The sequence below is a fragment of the Ranitomeya imitator genome, chromosome 1 (genome assembly GCF_032444005.1).
Source record: "Ranitomeya imitator isolate aRanImi1 chromosome 1, aRanImi1.pri, whole genome shotgun sequence".
Classification (NCBI taxonomy): domain Eukaryota; kingdom Metazoa; phylum Chordata; class Amphibia; order Anura; family Dendrobatidae; genus Ranitomeya; species Ranitomeya imitator.
The window spans coordinates 474,643,117-474,662,605 of record NC_091282.1 but is presented as its reverse complement, the minus strand read 5'-3'; positions in this window follow the sequence as shown (position 1 = coordinate 474,662,605).

Sequence of the window (19,489 nt, the reverse complement as noted above, 5' to 3'; positions counted from 1 at the left end):
GGGTACCTAACACTCCCTAGACCCCTCGGCACAGCCTAAGAACTAACTTCCCCTAAAGACAGAAACAGGAAACCTATCTTGCCTCAGAGAAAATCCCCAAAGGATACACAGCCCCCCACAAATATTGACTGTGAGAGGAGAGGGAAATAACATACGCAGACATGAAATCAGGATTTAGCATAGGAGGCCATACTAGCTAAACAGAAAGAATAGGACAGAGTACTATGCGGTCAGTATTAAAACACTAGAAAATATCCACCACAGAAAATACAAATAACCACATCTGACTAAAGACATGGAGGGTATATCTGCATCTCCAGAGACACAGCTTGGCTGCAAAAAATCCTTCACAGACAAAGCTGGACAAGACAAAACATGAAAATGCACAGAACTATAAGGTCCACAGCAGGTGGACAGCAAAAACAAAGCCAGGACTTATCTTTGTTGAAATGAACAGCAGAACAGGAGAGACCAGAAAGGGATGTGAATCCTCCAAAAACAATGGACAACTGGCCCTGACTAAAGGATCAAGCAGGACTAAATAGCTGAGTCCAAATTGAACACACCTGATAAATGCTGCGATCCACAGACAGCAGCACTACCACTCATAACCACCGGAGGGAGCCGAAGAGCAGAATTCACAACACACACCATTCTATTGATTTTGTCCAGCCTGTTGGATAAACTAATTAACTCAATGTTTATTGACTTATTTAAGGGATTTAAGATATTTATATCAGGCTGATATACCTGACACTCTCTTGCAGGCATATGTCTTTAACAAGCGTCGTTAGACCATGTATCGTATCAGGCTTCACTTCATCTCATCGGACATTACCAATTGCAAGAAGCACGGCGGATATATTGTTGCACTATGTGCCTTCCTTGTTCCATAAGATATAACTGGATATGTGAACCATAATGGATAACACATCATTTATAATACCCCCTGATTCAAAGATGACACCTTCTATCTAAGAACCTAAATGGTCAACTGAATTTATGAAGCCGTTAAACACAGTATAGGATACGATGAGACACGGCGTCTCAGTCTTTTTCACTATTACTTCTCACCAGAATAGCAGTTGGTACACTGATGAAGATCACTGTTAGACCGAAACGTCTGGACTCTGTACTACAGTTTTGACTGCACTAAATTGTCTTCATATCTTCAAAAGTTGAGTGCCAAGTTTCTTTATCACAAGTTTGGATATGTAGACCCTCTAAGCAGCATTTTTGTTTTACAATAGGTAGACCTAGGTGCAAAGCCTAAGGATGCCCATGCAATGAGAAGTATTTCCTGGTTTGGGCCACTAAAATAGTCACAGATTGGTGGAAGTAATGCTGTTGGAACTGTGCAAGGTCAGAAATGGGCAATGAGGGCTGAAGATCATCATCTGAGGAGCATATGATATGTAGCAAGCCAAACAATGTGACAGGTACCAAGCTAGTATATCTTGTAGCTATGGTTCAGGAATAGTAGGGAAAGAAGGAGGTGTAGTCTTAATAGGCAAGACAGAAGTGAAGTCAGGAACAGGGTGCAAATCAATAACAACTGCGATACAACGCACGAGAACAGAGCAAGAAAAGAAGCATCTTAATTACCGTATATGCTCGAGTATAAGCCAAGAATTTCAGCCCATTTTTTTAGGCTGAAATTGCCCCACTTGGCTTATACTCGAGTCATTCATTCCCAGGAGTCGGCAGGGGAGGGGGAGCGGCAGCTTTCTTATCATACTTGCCTGCTCCTGGTGTGTCCCTGCACGTCCCTGGTTCTCTGGGCGTTGACAGCTTCTTCCTGAATTGAGCAGTCACATGATACCACTCATTACAGTGATGAATATGGACCCAACTCCACTCGCATAGGGGTGGAGCCGCATATTCATTACTGTAATGAGCTGTACCATGTGACCGCTCAACACAGGAAGAAGCTACTGGCGCCCGGAGAACCAGGGATGTGCAGGGACCGCGTCAGGAGCAGGTGAGTATGGGGGCATTGCGCGATATTCACCTGTCTGTGTTTCACCGCTGGGCGCCGCTCCGTCTTCCTCTGCATTGACACTCAGGTCAGAGGGCGCGATGACATGATTAGTGTGCGTGCTACCCCCTGCCTGAACTTCAGTGCAGAGGAAGACGGAGCGGCGCCCAGCGGTGGACTATAGCAAGTGCCGGGGGCCTGAGCGACAAGAGGTGAGTATATGATTCTTTTTTTAATCACAGCAATAGCATATGGGGCAAATGTGTCTATGTAGCATTTTATGGGGCCATAATCAGCATTTTTGGAGCATTATACGGGGCAAATGTGTCTATGGAGCATCTTATGTGGCCATAATCAGCATTTGTGGAGCATTATATGGGGCAAATGTCTGTATGGAGCATCTTATGGGACCATAATCAGCATTTGTGCTGCATTATATGGGGCAAATATCTGTATGGAGCATCTTATGGGGCGCATCATGAACTGTATGGAGCATTATATGGGGCTCCTGATTCAAAATGGATATTCAAATCACTTAACCTACTGATGTCTCAATCAATTTTACTTTTATTGGTATCTATTTTTATTTTTGACATTTACCAGTAGCTGCTGCATTTTCCATCCTAGGCTTATACTCGAGTCATTAAGTTTTGCCAGTTTTTTGTAGCAAAATTAGGGGTCTTGACTTATACTCGGGTCGGCTTTTTCTCGAGTATATACAGTAATTGCTGAACTTCAGCACCAGAGAACCACTTCAAGTAAGTTGAGAAACAGATGTTAGCCATGCTGTTCATGAGCAAGAGAACTTCTTGAGTGAAGCTAAGGTTTAGATTGCTTAGGAACCTGATACAACTATTGACAAGGATATCATAGACCTTGCATTGGAATGGGTCAACAATGGAGAGCAATTACTAAGACAATTTATGGCATTGTTCTTGGAATCAATACAGTAGTGAGGTTTTTTTATGCTAACCTTAACAATATTTATACATAATTATAAGGCCATAGTTCCTGATTTTTCCACTTTGGTACAATGTAATGTAGGCCGTCCACCCATCTCATTTATGAATTGCGATGCAGTGACCCCTGTAACAGGTAGGGGGCGCTGCATGGTCTCCCCAGTATGCACACAGAGGTGTATTGAGGCCATGAGAGTGTATGGCAGTTGCATGCATGGCTGTGGTCATAAGACAAAGTCTGGCATTGTGATGAATGGACGATATGTGTGTCGCAGAGGAGGAGACTCTGCACTGCCAGCCTGAAGCGATGTGGTGTTCTGGGACCTGTAGTCCTATAGTTATAGTGTTGTATAATAGTCATGGGAGGTTTGGCAGGGCTAGTTATGTGAGATGGGCAGGACAAACTAGCCACACACACCCACACTCCCACCAAGGGGAGTGGTTAAAGATATATAATGTGACCAGGGTGTGGGTCACAGGGAGTCCTATGTGGTTCCAGTGGAAGGTCCTGGAGAGCCTGTGTGTTGGGAGGTCCTGGGAGTAGGACCGGATCCCTGAATAGCACACTGAACTACCTGTGTTGGATTTCCTGGGAGTAGGAGTCCTGAAGAGCATATGGTGGGGCTTTGGACCGACCTGGTGGCCTGGGGTGTTGGACAAGGTCCTAAATAGCACCTGGATAGGTCACATGTGTGGTTCATGTGGGGAAGCTACCATCCTTCGGTGGATCTGGACTGACTAAGATATGCCACCAGGCAAGTTAGTGATTCCCGTGAGGCAGCTTTCCCAGAGGGCTGACAAGGAGTCAGCAGGTGGAACAGGAGCTCCCGTCTGGTACTTGTACAGACTGTTGGCACTTGTGATATGAACTGTGTGGTAACCCACGGCAACTGGTCAGGAGAGGATCCAGCGTGTTTAGTTGCTCCAAACCATAATGTCGTATGTTGGTGCCTGTTGTGCTCCATGGACATTGGTGACGTGTACGGCGTACGGACACCCATGGTAACTGGGCGAAGTGAGAGGCCCAGCATGTTTAGTGTCCGTGAGACAAAGCCGTGTTTGAAGTGTACAAGATAAAGCTGCAAGTTGTTATCACCAGTTGGTGCCTGTTGTGTTATGAAATGTGAACTGTGCATAACCCGGTTTATGACCCTTTAATAAACCGTATGGACTATTTTTGTGTTAAAAAATCGTGCCTGACTACATCAATCCCGTGCCAAGCGAGTAATCCCCTACCCGTTAGTAAGTGCAATCTTACAGACTGTAGTGTTACTTTTAAATTCCGTATATGTTTTACATTTCAACAGATACCACTTCTCTAACATTCTGAATTAAGAATAGCAGATTATGTTACAAATCCTTCCTGGTTTCTATTACTATGATGAGGAGCAATGGATCCTGTCTCATAGGCTGCAAGTTTCAGCCTGTTTCTAATTAGTGTGTAGAGTTCTGATCAGTGAGTTGTGTGAGGTTCTCAAGTTCTCCCAGGCAGTACATATCTTATTTCTGAATTTATTCAGGGGTCTGGTCTGGGGTCTGATTTAATTTACTGTCTTGTCTGGTGTTGGAAATTAACTTAGTGGCCTAAATTAATGTAATGTGGCCTAAATTAATTTAGGCATGTGGTTCAAGGATGTGAATTAACAGTCTGTGTATACTCAACTTCTGTCAATCTCATGGATCCAGCACTGGTTGCTCTGGTGTTCAGCGCCTACTGCTGCCTGAGATTGGCTGCAGTTTTTGGGTGACAAGAACAGTGTGACATAGAATGTTTCTCTTGCTTTATATTTTATGGAGCTGGCACTGATCATCATTCTAGTAGCCTTCACTAGATCCACTGGATGGAGGTGGAAAGTATAATTCCATTTTTTATTTTATAACAAATCATGCTTATGTGAGTTGGCCAGGATGGTAATCATGGTGAGGGGCTGTATTGATCCCACACCCTGGCACCCCGCAAATAAATTTTAAAGTCTTATCTGCCATGTGTTGTGTGTAGTGCCAGTCATTCACTTTTGGGTTAGAGTCCTCCTCAGGTTGTAACGTTCCGGTTTTCATCAGCATCACACAATGATTATCAAAGTACAAGTTCATTTTCAATAACAAAACTTTACTCAGCTTGTCCAGTTCATTCACAGGCATCACACAGTATTCCTCAGCCTACCCTGGCCTCTCCTAACATGGAAATCCACTATTTCTTAACCAGTTCATATCCTAACCAGTGCCTCCCACTGTACTACACCATATATTATCCATTACTAGTGTTGAGCATTCCGATACTGCAAATATCGGGTATCGTCCGATATTCGCTGTATCGGAATTCCGATACTGAGTTCCGATATTTTTGTGATATTGGATACCGGAATCAGAAGTTCCCATAGTTCAATGATGCACTATAATGGAGTGTGGGCGGTGCGTGGGCAGAGACTGCGTGTGTGTGCTTGCGAGCGGGGTCTGTGCGTGACTGTGGAGGGTCTGTGCGTGCCTGCCAGGGCTCTGTGCGGCTTGCGGGGGCTCTGTGCGGGCTTGCCGGGGCTCTGTGTGGCTTGCAGGGGCTCTGTGTGGGCTTGCCGGGGCTCTGTGCGGCTTGCCGGGGCTCTGTGTGGGCTTGCAGGGGCTCTGCGCAGGCTTGCCGGGGCACTGTGCAGGCTTGCCGGGGCTCTGTGCGGGCTTGCTGGGGCTCTGTGCGAGCTTGCCTGGGCTCTATGTGGGCTTGCCGGGGCTCTGTGCGGCTTGCGGGGGCTCTGTGTGGGCTTGCCGGGGCTCTGTGCGGGCTTGCCGGTGCTCTGTGTGGGCTTGCTTGGGCTCTGTGTGGCTTGCGAGGGGCTCTGTGCGGGCTTGCCGGGGCTCTGTGCAGCTTGTGGGGGCTCTGTGCGGGCTTGCCGGGGCTCTGTGTGGCTTGCGGGGGCTCTGTGCGGGCTTGCCGGGGCTCTGTGCGGCTTGCGGGGGCTCTGTGTGGGCTTGCCGGGGCTCTGTGCGGGCTTGCCGGGGCTCTGTGTGGGCTTGCTTGGGCTCTGTGTGGCTTGCGAGGGGCTCTGTGCGGGCTTGCCGGGGCTCTGTGCGGCTTGTGGGGGCTCTGTGCGGGCTTGCCGGGGCTCTGTGCGGCTTGCGGGGGCTCTGTGCGGGCTTGCCGGGGCTCTGTGCGGCTTGCGGTGGCTCTGTGCGGCTTGTGGGGGCTCTGTGCGAGCTTGCCGGGGCTCTGTGCGGCTTGCCGGGGCTCTGTGCGGGCTTGCCGGGGCTCTGTGCCGGCTTGCCGGGGCTCTGTGCAGCTTGCGGGGGCTCTGTGCGGGCTTGCCGGGGCTCTGTGCGGGCTTGCCGGGGCTCTGTGCGGGCTTGCCGGGGCTCTGTGCCGGCTTGCCGGGGCTCTGTGCGGCTTGCGGGGGCTCTGTGCGGGCTTGCCAGGCTCTGTGCGGGCTTGCCGGGGCTCTGTGCGGGCTTGCCGGGGCTCTGTGTTGTGCTTGCCGGGGCTCTGTGCGGGCTTGCCGAGGCTCTGTGCGGCTTGTGGGGGCTCTGTGCGGGCTTGCCGGGCTCTGTGCGGGCTTGCCGGGGCTCTGTGCGGCTTGCCGGGGCTCTGTGCGGGCTTGCCGGGGCTCTGTGCCGGCTTGCCGGGATTCTGTGCGGCTTGCGGGGGCTCTGTGCGGGCTTGCCGGCCTCTGTGCGGGCTTGCCGGGGCTCTGTGCGGGCTTGCCGGGCCTCTGTGCGGGCTTGCCGGGGCTCTGTGCGGGCTTTCCGAGGCTCTGTGCGGCTTGTGGGGGCTCTGTGCGGCTTGCGGGGATCTGTACAGGCTTGCTGGGGCTCTGTGTGGCTTGCAGGGGCTCTGTGTGGGCTTGCCGGGGCTCTGTGCGGCTTGCCGGGTCTCTGTGGGGGCTTGCAGGGGCTCTGTGCAGTTTTGCCGGGGCTCTGTGCAGGCTTGCCGGGGCTCTGTGCGGGCTTGCGGGGATCTGTACGGGCTTGCCGGGGCTCTGTGTGGCTTGCAGGGGCTCTGTGTGGGCTTGCCGGGGCTCTGTGCGACTTGCCGGGGCTCTGTGTGGGCTTGCAGGGGCTCTGTGCAGGCTTGCCGGGGCTCTGTGCAGGCTTGCCGGGGCTCTGTGCGAGCTTGCCGGGGCTCTATGTGGGCTTGCCGGGGCTCTGTGCGGCTTGCGGGGGCTCTGTTTGGGCTTGCCGGGGCTCTGTGCGGGCTTGCCGGGGCTCTGTGTGGGCTTGCTTGGGCTCTGTGTGGCTTGCGAGGGGCTCTGTGCGGGCTTGCCGGGGCTCTGTGCGACTTGTGGGGGCTCTGTGCGGGCTTGCCGGGGCTCTGTGCGGGCTTGCCGGGGCTCTGTGCGGCTTGTGGGGGCTCTGTGCGGGCTTGCCGGGGCTCTGTGTGGCTTGCGGGGGCTCTGTGCGGGCTTGCCGGGGCTCTGTGTGGGCTTGCCGGGGCTCTGTGCGGGCTTGCCGGGGCTCTGTGTGGGCTTGCTTGGGCTCTGTGTGGCTTGCGAGGGGCTCTGTGTGGCTTGCGGGGGCTCTGTGCGGGCTTGCCGGGGCTCTGTGCGGCTTGCGGGGGCTCTGTGCGGCTTGTGGGGGCTCTGTGCGAGCTTGCCGGGGCTCTGTGCGGGCTTGCCGGGGCTCTGTGCGGCTTGCCGGGGCTCTGTGCGGGCTTGCCGGGGCTCTGTGCGGGCTTGCCGGGGCTCTGTGCGGCTTGCGGGGGCTCTGTGCAGCTTGCAGGGCTCTGTGCGGGCTTGCCGGGCTCTGTGCGGGCTTGCCGGGGCTCTGTGCGGGCTTGCCGGGGCTCTGTGTGGGCTTGCTTGGGCTCTGTGTGGCTTGCGAGGGGCTCTGTGCGGGCTTGCCGGGGCTCTGTGCGGCTTGTGGGGGCTCTGTGCGGGCTTGCCGGGGCTCTGTGCGGGCTTGCCGGGGCTCTGTGCGGCTTGTGGGGGCTCTGTGCGGGCTTGCCGGGGCTCTGTGTGGCTTGCGGGGGCTCTGTGCGGGCTTGCCGGGGCTCTGTGTGGGCTTGCCGGGGCTCTGTGCGGGCTTGCCGGGGCTCTGTGTGGGCTTGCTTGGGCTCTGTGTGGCTTGCGAGGGGCTCTGTGTGGCTTGCGGGGGCTCTGTGCGGGCTTGCCGGGGCTCTGTGCGGCTTGCGGGGGCTCTGTGCGGGCTTGCCGGGGCTCTGTGCGGGCTTGCCGGGGCTCTGTGCGGCTTGTGGGGGCTCTGTGCGGGCTTGCCGGGGCTCTGTGTGGCTTGCGGGGGCTCTGTGCGGGCTTGCCGGGGCTCTGTGTGGGCTTGCCGGGGCTCTGTGCGGGCTTGCCGGGGCTCTGTGTGGGCTTGCTTGGGCTCTGTGTGGCTTGCGAGGGGCTCTGTGTGGCTTGCGGGGGCTCTGTGCGGGCTTGCCGGGGCTCTGTGCGGCTTGCGGGGGCTCTGTGCGGCTTGTGGGGGCTCTGTGCGAGCTTGCCGGGGCTCTGTGCGGGCTTGCGAGGGGCTCTGTGCGGCTTGCCGGGGCTCTGTGCGGGCTTGCCGGGGCTCTGTGCGGGCTTGCCGAGGCTCTGTGCGGCTTGCGGGGGCTCTGTGCAGCTTGCAGGGCTCTGTGCGGGCTTGCCGGGCTCTGTGCGGGCTTGCCGGGGCTCTGTGCGGGCTTGCCGGGGCTCTGTGCGGGCTTGCCGAGGCTCTGTGCGGCTTGTGGGGGCTCTGTGCGGCTTGCGGGGATCTGTACGGGCTTGCCGGGACTCTGTGCGGGCTTGACGGGGTTCTGTGCTTCTTGTGGGGGCTCTGTGCGGGCTTGCCGGGGCTCTGTGCGGCTTGCGGGGGCTCTGTGCGGGCTTGCCGGTGCTCTGTGCGGCTTGCGGCGGCTCTCGGCGGGCTGCCGGGGGTCTGTGCAGGCATCGTCCGATGGGACTACAAGTCCCATCGGACGATGCCTGCAACAGTGACAGTGATTGACACATTAGCCAATGATGGGAGAGTAGTAGTCCCATCATCCGGCTAATGTGTTGAATGTAAAAAAAAAAAAATGCTACATACATGCTACATACATGCTACATACTACATACATGCTACATTCTACATACATACTACATACATGCTGCATACTACATACATACTACATACATGCTACACACTACATACATGCTACATACTACATACATGCTACATATGTACTACATACAGACAACATGCTACATACATGCTACATACATACATACTACATGCTACATACATACATACATACTACATACATGCTGCATACATTATATTCATACATTACATACAATACATGCATATAGACATACAGTACATTAATCATACTACTACATACATGCTACATACTACATCCATGCTACATACTACATACATACTACATACATACAACATAAATACTACATACATGCTACATACATGCTACATACATGCTACATACATGCTACATACATGCTACATGTTACATATGTACTACATACTACATACATACATACTACATACATGCTACATACAGTATATTCATACATTACATACAATACATGCATACAGACATACAGTACATTAAACATAGAGTTCATACTCACCATTACTTGTCACTTTGATCCCTGAAGCTAGTGTCATCTGTAAAAAAGATTAAAATAACAAACAACCAATATACTCTATTTTTTTTACAGCGGCGGAGGAATACAATGCGGAAGGATACCTTCTTCCCGTCATTGTGTTCCTGGAGCCCCTAGAGAGTGGTCGCAACAGCTGATGCTGCCGTTCTCTATGGGAGATCATCATGGGACACTCGTGGATTTCTGCGGACAGGGAGTATATTGGTTGTTTGTTATTTTAATCTTTTTTACAGATGACACTGGCTTCGGGGATCAAAGTGACAAGTAATGGTGTGTATGAACTCTATGTTTAATGTACTGTATGTCTGTATGTATGTATTGTATGTAATGTATGAATGCATTGTATGTAATATGTATGTAGTAATTTTTTTTCTACATTCAACACATTTGCCGGATGATGGGACTACTACTGTCCCATCATTGGCTAATGTGTCAATCACTGTCACTGTTACAGGCATCGTCCGATGGGACTTGTAGTCCCATCGGATGATGCCTGCACAGACCCCCGGGCAGCCCACAGAGAGCTCCGGCAAGCCCGCACACAGCCCCCGCAAGCTGCACAGAGCCCCGGCAAACCCGCACAGAGCTCTGACAATCCCTCACAGAGCCCCCGCAAGCTGCACAGAGCCCCAGCAAGCCTGCACAGAGACCCGGCAAGCCCACACAGAGCCCCGGCAAGCCCGCACAGAGCCCCCGCAAGCCCACGGAGAGCCCCGGCAAGCCCGCACAGAACCCCGGCAAGACTGCACAGAGCCCCGGCAAGCCTGCACAGAGCCCCGGCAAGCCTGCATAGAGCCCCTGCAAGTCGCACGGAGCCCCAGCAAGCCCACACAGAACCCCGGCAAGCCGTCACAGAGCCCCTGCAAGCCGCACAGAGCCCCCGCAAGCCCACGCAGAGCCCTGGCAAGCCTGCACAGAGCCCCGGCTAGCCTGCACAGAGCCCCTGCAAGTCGCACAGAGCCCCGGCAAACCCGCACAGAGCCCCCGCAAGCTGCACAGAGCCCTGGCAAGCAGGACACAGAGCCCCGGCAAGCCCGCACAGAGCCCAGGCAGGCCGCACAGAGCCCCGAGATGCCCCTACAGATCCCCGGCAGGCCCGCACAGAGCCCCCGCAAGCCGCACAGAGCCTCGGCAAGCCCGCACAGAGCCTCGGCAAGCCCGCACAGAGCCCAGGCAGGCCGCACAGAGCCCCGCAAGCCCGCACAGAACCCCGGCAAGCCGGCACAGAGCCCCTGCAAGCCGCATAGAGCCCCGGCAAGCCGGCACAGAGCCCCTGCAAGCCGCATAGAGCCCCAGCAAGCCTGCACAGAGACCCGGCAAGCCCACACAGAGCCCCGGCAAGCCCGCACAGAGCCCCCGCAAGCCCACGGAGAGCCCCGGCAAGCCCGCACAGAACCCCGGCAAGACTGCACAGAGCCCCGGCAAGCCTGCACAGAGCCCCGGCAAGCCTGCATAGAGCCCCTGCAAGTCGCACGGAGCCCCAGCAAGCCCACACAGAACCCCGGCAAGCCGTCACAGAGCCCCTGCAAGCCGCACAGAGCCCCCGCAAGCCCACGCAGAGCCCTAGCAAGCCTGCACAGAGCCCCGGCTAGCCTGAACAGAGCCCCTGCAAGTCGCACAGAGCCCCGGCAAACCCGCACAGAGCCCCCGCAAGCTGCACAGAGCCCTGGCAAGCTGCACAGAGCCCCGGCAAGCCCGCACAGAGCCCAGGCAGGCCGCACAGAGCCCCGAGATGCCCGTACAGATCCCCGGCAGGCCCGCACAGAGCCCCCGCAAGCCGCACAGAGCCTCGGCAAGCCCGCACAGAGCCTCGGCAAGCCCGCATAGAGCCCCTGCAAGTCGCACGGAGCCCCAGCAAGCCCACACAGAACCCCGGCAAGCCGTCACAGAGCCCCTGCAAGCCGCACAGAGCCCCCGCAAGCCCACGCAGAGCCCTGGCAAGCCTGCACAGAGCCCCGGCTAGCCTGCACAGAGCCCCTGCAAGTCGCACAGAGCCCCGGCAAACCCGCACAGAGCCCCCGCAAGCTGCACAGAGCCCTGGCAAGCCGCACAGAGCCCCGGCAAGCCCGCACAGAGCCCAGGCAGGCCGCACAGAGCCCCGAGATGCCCGTACAGATCCCCGGCAGGCCCGCACAGAGCCCCCGCAAGCCGCACAGAGCCTCGGCAAGCCTGCACAGAGCCTCGGCAAGCCCGCACAGAGCCCAGGCAGGCCGCACAGAGCCCCGCAAGCCCGCACAGAACCCCGGCAAGCCGGCACAGAGCCCCTGCAAGCCGCATAGAGCCCCGGCAAGCCCGCACAGAGCCCCGGCAAGCCGCAGAGAGCCCCGGCAAGCCTGCACAGAGCCCCTGCAAGACGCACAGAGCCCAGGCAAGCCCACACAGAGCCAGCGCAACTTGCACAGAGCCCCGGCAAGCCGCACAGAGCCCTGGCAAGCCCGCACAGAGCCCAGGCAGGCCACACAGAGCCCCGAGACACCCATACAGATCCCCGGCAGGCCCGCACAGACCCCGCCCGCACACACAGACACGCACAGTGTCCGCCCACGCACTGCCCACACTCTACCCACCTCCGGAACAGGATGTAGAAGGACAGAAAGGGCTTATTTACATTCCGATATTTGTGTCTCATTGATTTGCATTGGTATCGGGTATCGGTATTGGCGATATCAGATATTTTATGGATATCGGCCGATCCAATCCAATACCGATACTTCTTGATATCGGAAGGTATCGCTCAACACTATCCATTACTATTACTAAACATTATTCTTATAATGTATCTCCCTATCTCTATCCCTATTCCATAAAAATACATAACTTACACATTACACAAAAATCATAATACTATTTAGCATCTTACTACACAATAAAACAATACCATATAATACACCATTTTACACATAAAACGTACACGCTTTATTAGGAAGGGATGCAGGTCATGATTTGACCCCCACACACCCCTTACACTGATAGAAATATGCTTGTCTTTATTCATCTTTGTTGGGGAACAGTGGAGAAAATAGAATGTGTCTGATATTAACCTTTTGGTGCCAAAGCTTGTTTTTGCCTTTGTGACCGGGCTAATTTTTACAATTCTGACCACTATCACTTTATGAGGTAATAACTTTGGAACGCTTCAATGGATCCTGATAATTTTGAGACGGTTTTCTCATGACATATTGTACTTCATGATAGCAGTAAAATTTCTTCTATATGACTTCCATTTATTTGTGAAAAAAACTTAAATTTGGCGAAAATTTAGGAAATTTTGCAATTTTCAAACTATTAATTTTTATGCCCTTAAATCAGAGAGAGTCATATTGCACAAAATAGTTAATAAATAACATTTCCCACATGTCTTTACATCAGCACAATTTTGGAACGAAAATATTGTTTTGTTATGAAGTTAAGGGTTTAAAGTTGACCAGCAATTTTTCATTTTTTCAGCAAATTTTACAAAACCATTTTTTTAGGGATCACCTTACATTCGAAGTCACTTTGATGGGTCTATATAAAAGGAAATCCCCAAAAATGACACCATACTAAAACTTGAATCCCTCAAGGTGCGCAAAACCACATTCAATACGTTTATTATCCCTTCAGGTGCTCCACAAGAATTAATGGAATGTGGAAGGAAAAAATTTACATTTCACTTTTTCCCATAAAAGTGTTTCTTTATCGCCATATTTTCTAATTTAACAAGGGTATCCGAAGGAAATGCACCATAAAATTTGTTGTGAGATTGCTATATACTACATGGGCTCTGTAATATACTACGTGGGCTGTGCAATATACTACTTGGCTGTGCAATATACTATGTGGGCTGTTCAATATACTATGTGGGCTGTGCTACATACTACGTGGCTGTGCAATATACTATGTGGGCTGTGTTATATACTACGTGGCTGTGTTGTACACTACGTGGGCTGTGTTATATACTGCGTGGGCTGCTATATACTACATCGCTGTGCTATATACTACGTGGGCTGTGTAATATACTACGTGGCTGTGTAATGTACTGCGTGGGCTGTTATGGACCTGGTGGTTAGGAGCACCCGGAACGACCTGATGGTTAAACTCACACAGGACAAGCTCTGGGAAGTGGGAGCTCTGCTGACCGCAATCCCTAATCCTATCACACAACTAGAAATAGCCGTGGAGCGTACCTAACATTGCCTAGACGCCTCTTCACAGCCTAAGAGCTAACTATCCCTAGAGATTGAAAATAAAGCCTACCTTGCCTCAGAGAAATTCCCCAAAGGAATAGGCAGCCCCCCACATATATTGACTGTGAGTGAAGATGAAAGTCACAAACACAGAAATGAAACAGTTTTCAGCAAAGGGAGGCCAGACTTACTAAACAGACTGAGGATAGGAAAGGTAACTTTGCGGTCAGCACAAAAAACTACAAAAGACCACGCAGAGTGTGCAAAAAGACCTCCGCACCGACTAACGGTGCAGAGGTGCCACTCTGCATCCCAGAGCTTCCAGCTAGCAAGACAAAATCATGAAAGCAAGCTGAACAAGGAAACAACTAACAAATAATTAACTAGCAGGGACTTAGCTTCTGCTGGAGTAGACAGGTCACCAGAAAGATCCAAGAGCGAACTGAACCAGTACAAGAACATTGACAGCTGGCATGGAGTAACGATCTGAGTGGAGTTAAATAGAGCAGCCAGCCAAGGAATAAACTACGTCACCTGTGGAAGGAACCTCAGAAGCAGCAGCTCCACTCACAGCCACCAGAGGGAGTCCATGGACAGAACTCGCCGAAGTACCATTCATGACCACAGGAGGGAGTTCGATAACAGAATTCACAACAGTGGGCTGGGCAATGTACTACGTTGTTGTGCTATATACTACGTGGCTGTGCTATATATTACGTGGGCTGTGCAATATACTATGTGGGCTGTGCTACATACTATGTGGCTGTGAAATATACAATGTGGCCTGCGTTATATACTACATGGCTGTGTTATACACTGGGTGGGCTGTTATATACTACGCGAGCTGTGTTATATACTATGTGGCTGTGTTATATGCTATGTGGGCTGCTATATACTACGTGGCTGTGCTATATACTATGTTGCTGTGCTATATACTACATTGCTGTGCTATACACGTGGCAGGCCGCGAACAATCAGCAACAGGCGCACTCTGGCCGTGAATTGGCTCGGGATTTGAACCATGCTTCGCCAATTGCTCGCGCCCGGCCAGCCGAATTCTGTGTATTCATTGTATTATTCTAAAATCTTCATAAATAAACTACATACATATTCTAGAATACCCGATGCCTTAGAATCGGGCCACCATCTAGTATACCAATAGATGTGTTTCTTCACTTCCATCAGGTCTAGTCCTGATTTTCACTAAGATGAAGCAACGAGGGGTTTGGTAGCAAGAGAAATGAAGGAAATGGGAGCACGGGACTATTCGGGGATGTGCTTGTTTGACAAGGGCTTCCAGGGGTTTTTCTTTAGGTTATGGCCTGTGGCTAAGAAAATAAGAAATAGTCTTTTTAATTTTTCATGTTGACTTTTATATTGCTCACAGTATTGGAATTATGCATTTTAATTAATATATAAATATTCACTTTTAGAGTAAGCTTACATGAATGGAACATTCAGAGGAAAAATATAACGGAAACACGTGCACGACTTCTGTATTTCCCCCCCCCCCACTCCTGGTTTTGGCATACATATAATGAAGTAAAAAACTCAGCAAAATGATGACCGATGATGATTACTGGTTGGCCTGCCTCCTGGATCCACGATATAAAGGAAAATTGCAAAATATCACGCCACATGAGAACCTTGAGCAAATATTGGCAACCAAACAAGCAACTCTTGTAGACCATTTGGTTCAGGCATTCCCAGCACACAGCGGCGGTGATGGTTCTCACACGAGCCCTAGGGGGCAACATGGCAGAGGTGTTAGAGGTGCACAAATCCGAAGTGGCATTGGACAGAGGGGTTTTATGACCAGGTCGTGGAGTGATTTTGCAATGACCGCTGACACGACAGGTACTGCAACATCGATTCAAAGTGACAGGAGACAGCATTTGTCCAGTATGGTTACGAACTACTTTTCCTCCCTTATCGATGTTCTCCCTCACAGATCATTCCCCTTTGGTTACTGGGCATCTAAAATAAACATCTGGCCTGAATTGGCAGAATATGCATTACAGGAGTTCGCTTGCACTGATTCTAGTGTGCTATCAGAAAGAGTCTTCAGTGCTGCTGGTTCAATACTGACCAAAAAAAGGACACGTCTGGCTACCCAGAATGTTGATGATCTATCCTTCATTAAAATGAACCAATCATGGATTTCAAATTATTTTGCCCCACCTTCTCCTGCTGACACGTAGCTTGCCTGAAAAATGTCTTGCTTTTGGCCTCCTCTTACTGACTTCTCCAATTCCGCCATTTGCAGCTGCTGAATGTCCACCATAGGCCATTTTTATACCTCCCTAAATGGGCTGACTCCCCCCACAGGGCTGTGGTCACCACCTGGTGCAAGCACCCGTGCAAGTGCCGTTTGCCTGGACAGATGGGTGCGCCCACTCTTGGGCGACGGCACTGGCACAGGGTCCCTCATAGTACAATGAAGTGTCTCTGACGGTGGTGGTGCACAACCAATGTCAGACACACCGTCGTAATATGAGGGGCCCTGTGCCAGTACCGCCGCCCACGAGAGAGTGTTCCCCCCAGCTCGAACAGTGCTCTACCACTTGCAATACTTACCTTTCCCTGCTCCACCACTGTGCTGTTAAATCTGTCTGTGCTGTTAAATCCTTCAATGGCACTGCCAATACAAATTTATTGAAATGATAGATGATAGTTAAAATATACAGGGGCCCTGGCCTCCATTTAGACCAGTTAATTCTTTGCGCCTACTACCAGTTTCTGCTACTCACCAGAGGAGCCCTCCCTAGTACCTAGCTATGCCGCCTGTTTAGTCCTGTTACCAATTTTGAACTGCATTTAGCCTACTTTTTTATTGTGGGCCTACTGTTGTGAATTCTGTGGCAGAGCTCCCTCCTGTGGTCACAAGTGGTACTTCGGCTGATTCTCTCTGTGAGCTTCCGTTGGTGGAGGAAAGTGGTACTGCGGCTTCTGAGTTTCCTTCCTCAGGTGATGTGGTGAAGTCGTTAGGTGCTGCTCTATTTAACTCCACCTAGTGCTTTGATCCTGGCCTCCAGTCAATGTTCTAGTATTGGACCTGTTTCCTCCTGGATCGTTCCTGTGGCCTGCTGCTCTGCATAGCTAAGTTCTGCTTTGCTATTTTGTTTGCTGTTTTTTCTGTCCAGCTTGTCTATTTGTTTTTTCCTGCTTGCTGGAAGCTCTGGGACGCAGAGGGTGTACCTCCGTGCCGTTAGTTCGGTACGGAGGGTCTTTTTGCCCCCTTTGCGTGGTTTTTGTAGGGTTTTGTGTTGACCGCAAAGTTACCTTTCCTATCCTCACTCTGTTCAGAAAGTCGGGCCTCACTTTGCTAAATCTATTTCATCTCTACGTTTGTCTTTTCATCTTAACTCACAGTCATTATATGTGGGGGCTGCCTTTTCCTTTGGGGTATTTCTCTGAGGCAAGGTAGGCTTATTTTCTATCTTCAGTCTAGCTAGTTTCTCAGGCTGTGCCGAGTTGCATAGGGAGCGTTAGGCGCAATCCACGGCTGCCTCTAGTGTGGTTGGAGAAGATTAGGGATTGCGCTCAGCAGAGTTCCCACGTCTCAGAGCTCGTTCAATGTTTTTGGGTTATTGTCAGGTCACTGTATGTGCTCTGACCTCTATGTCCATTGTGGTACTGAATTACCTTATCACAACAGTACTGGAGGCCCAAAATACTAATGATTCTCAATAGAGGGAAAAAAGAAGTTCTGAGACCATTTTTTTTTCTCTGCACTGTGTTTTGCCTTTTTTTCCCCTAGACATTTGGGTGGTTCAGGACACAGGTGTAGCGATGGACATTAAAGGTCTGTCTTCATTTGTGGATCAGCTCACGGCAAGAGTACAAAATATTCAAGACTTTGTGGTTCACAATTCTACGTTAGAACCGAGAATTCCTATTCCTGATTTGTTTTTTGGAGATAGAGCTAAATTTCTGAGTTTCAAAAATAATTGTAAACTGTTTCTTGCTTTGAAACCCCGCTCCTCTGGTGACCCAGTTCAACAAGTTAGGATCATTATTTCTTTTTTACGTGGCGACCCTCAGGACTGGGCATTTTCTCTTGCGTCAGGAGATCCTGCATTAAGTAATATCGATGCGTTTTTCCTGGCTCTCAGATTGCTGTACGATGAACCTAATTCAGTGGATCAGGGAGAGAAAAATTTGCTGGCTCTGTGTCAGGGTCAGGATGAGATAGAGGTATATTGTCAGAAATTTAGAAAGTGGTCCGTACTCACTCAATGGAATGAAGGTGCGCTCGCAGGTATTTTCAGAAAGGGTCTCTCTGAAGCCCTTAAGGATGTCATGGTGGGATTTCCTATGCCTGCTGGTCTGAATGAGTCTATGTCTTTGGCCATTCAGATCGGTCGACGCTTGCGTGAGCGTAAATCTGTGCACCATTTGGCAGTATTACCTGAGCTTAAACCTGAGCCTATGCAGTGCGATAGGACTATGACCAGAGTTGAACGGCAAGAACACAGACGTCTGAATGGGCTGTGTTTCTACTGTGGTGATTCCACTCATGCTATCTCTGATTGTCCTAAGCGCACTACGCGGTTCGCTAGGTCTGCCACCATTGGTACTGTACAGTCAAAATTTCTTCTGTCTGTTACCTTGATTTGCTCTTTGTCATCGAATTCTGTCATGGCATTTGTGGATTCAGGCGCTGCCCTGAATTTGATGGACTTGGAGTATGCTAGGCGTTGTGGGTTTTTCTTGGAGCCCTTGCAGTGTCCTATTCCATTGAAAGGAATTGATGCTACGCCTTTGGCCAAGAATAAGCCTCAGTACTGGACCCAGCTGACCATGTGCATGGCTCCTGCACATCAGGAGGTTATTCGCTTTCTGGTGTTGCATAATCTGCATGATGTGGTCGTGTTGGGGTTGCCATGGCTACAAGTCCATAACCCAGTATTAGATTGGAAATCAATGTCTGTGTCCAGCTGGGGTTGTCAGGGGGTACATGGTGATGTTCCATTTCTGTCTATCTCATCATCCACCCCTTCTGAGGTTCCAGAGTTCTTGTCTGATTACCGGGATGTATTTGATGAGCCCAAGTCCGATACCCTACCTCTGCATAGGGATTGTGATTGTGCTATCGGATTGATTCCTGGTAGTAAATTCCCAAAAGGTCGACTGTTTAATTTATCTGTGCCTGAGCACGCCGCTATGCGGAGTTATGTGAAGGAGTCCTTGGAGAAGGGGCATATTCGCCCGTCATCGTCGCCATTAGGAGCAGGGTTCTTTTTTGTAGCCAAGAAGGATGGTTCGCTGAGACCTTGTATAGATTACCTCCTTCTAAATAAGATCACGGTTAAATTTCAGTACCCCTTGCCGTTGTTATCTGATTTGTTTGCTCGGATTAAGGGGGCTAGTTGGTTCACCAAGATAGATCTTCGTGGTGCGTATAATCTTGTGCGTATTAAGCAAGGCGATGAATGGAGAACTGCATTTAATACGCCCGAGGGCCATTTTGAGAATCTAGTAATGCCATTCGGACTTGCCAATGCTCCATCAGTGTTTCAGTCCTTTATGCATGACATCTTCCGAGAGTACCTGGATAAATTCCTGATTGTGTACTTGGATGACATTTTGATCTTCTCGGATGATTGGGAGTCGTATGTGAAGCAGGTCAGAACGGTGTTTCAGGTCCTGCGTGCTAATTCTTTGTTTGTGAAGGGATCAAAGTGTCTCTTTGGTGTTCAGAAGGTTTCATTTTTGGGGTTCATCTTTTCCCCTTCTACTATCGAGATGGACCCTGTTAAGGTCCAAGCCATCCATGATTGGACTCAGCCGACATCTCTGAAAAGTCTGCAAAAATTC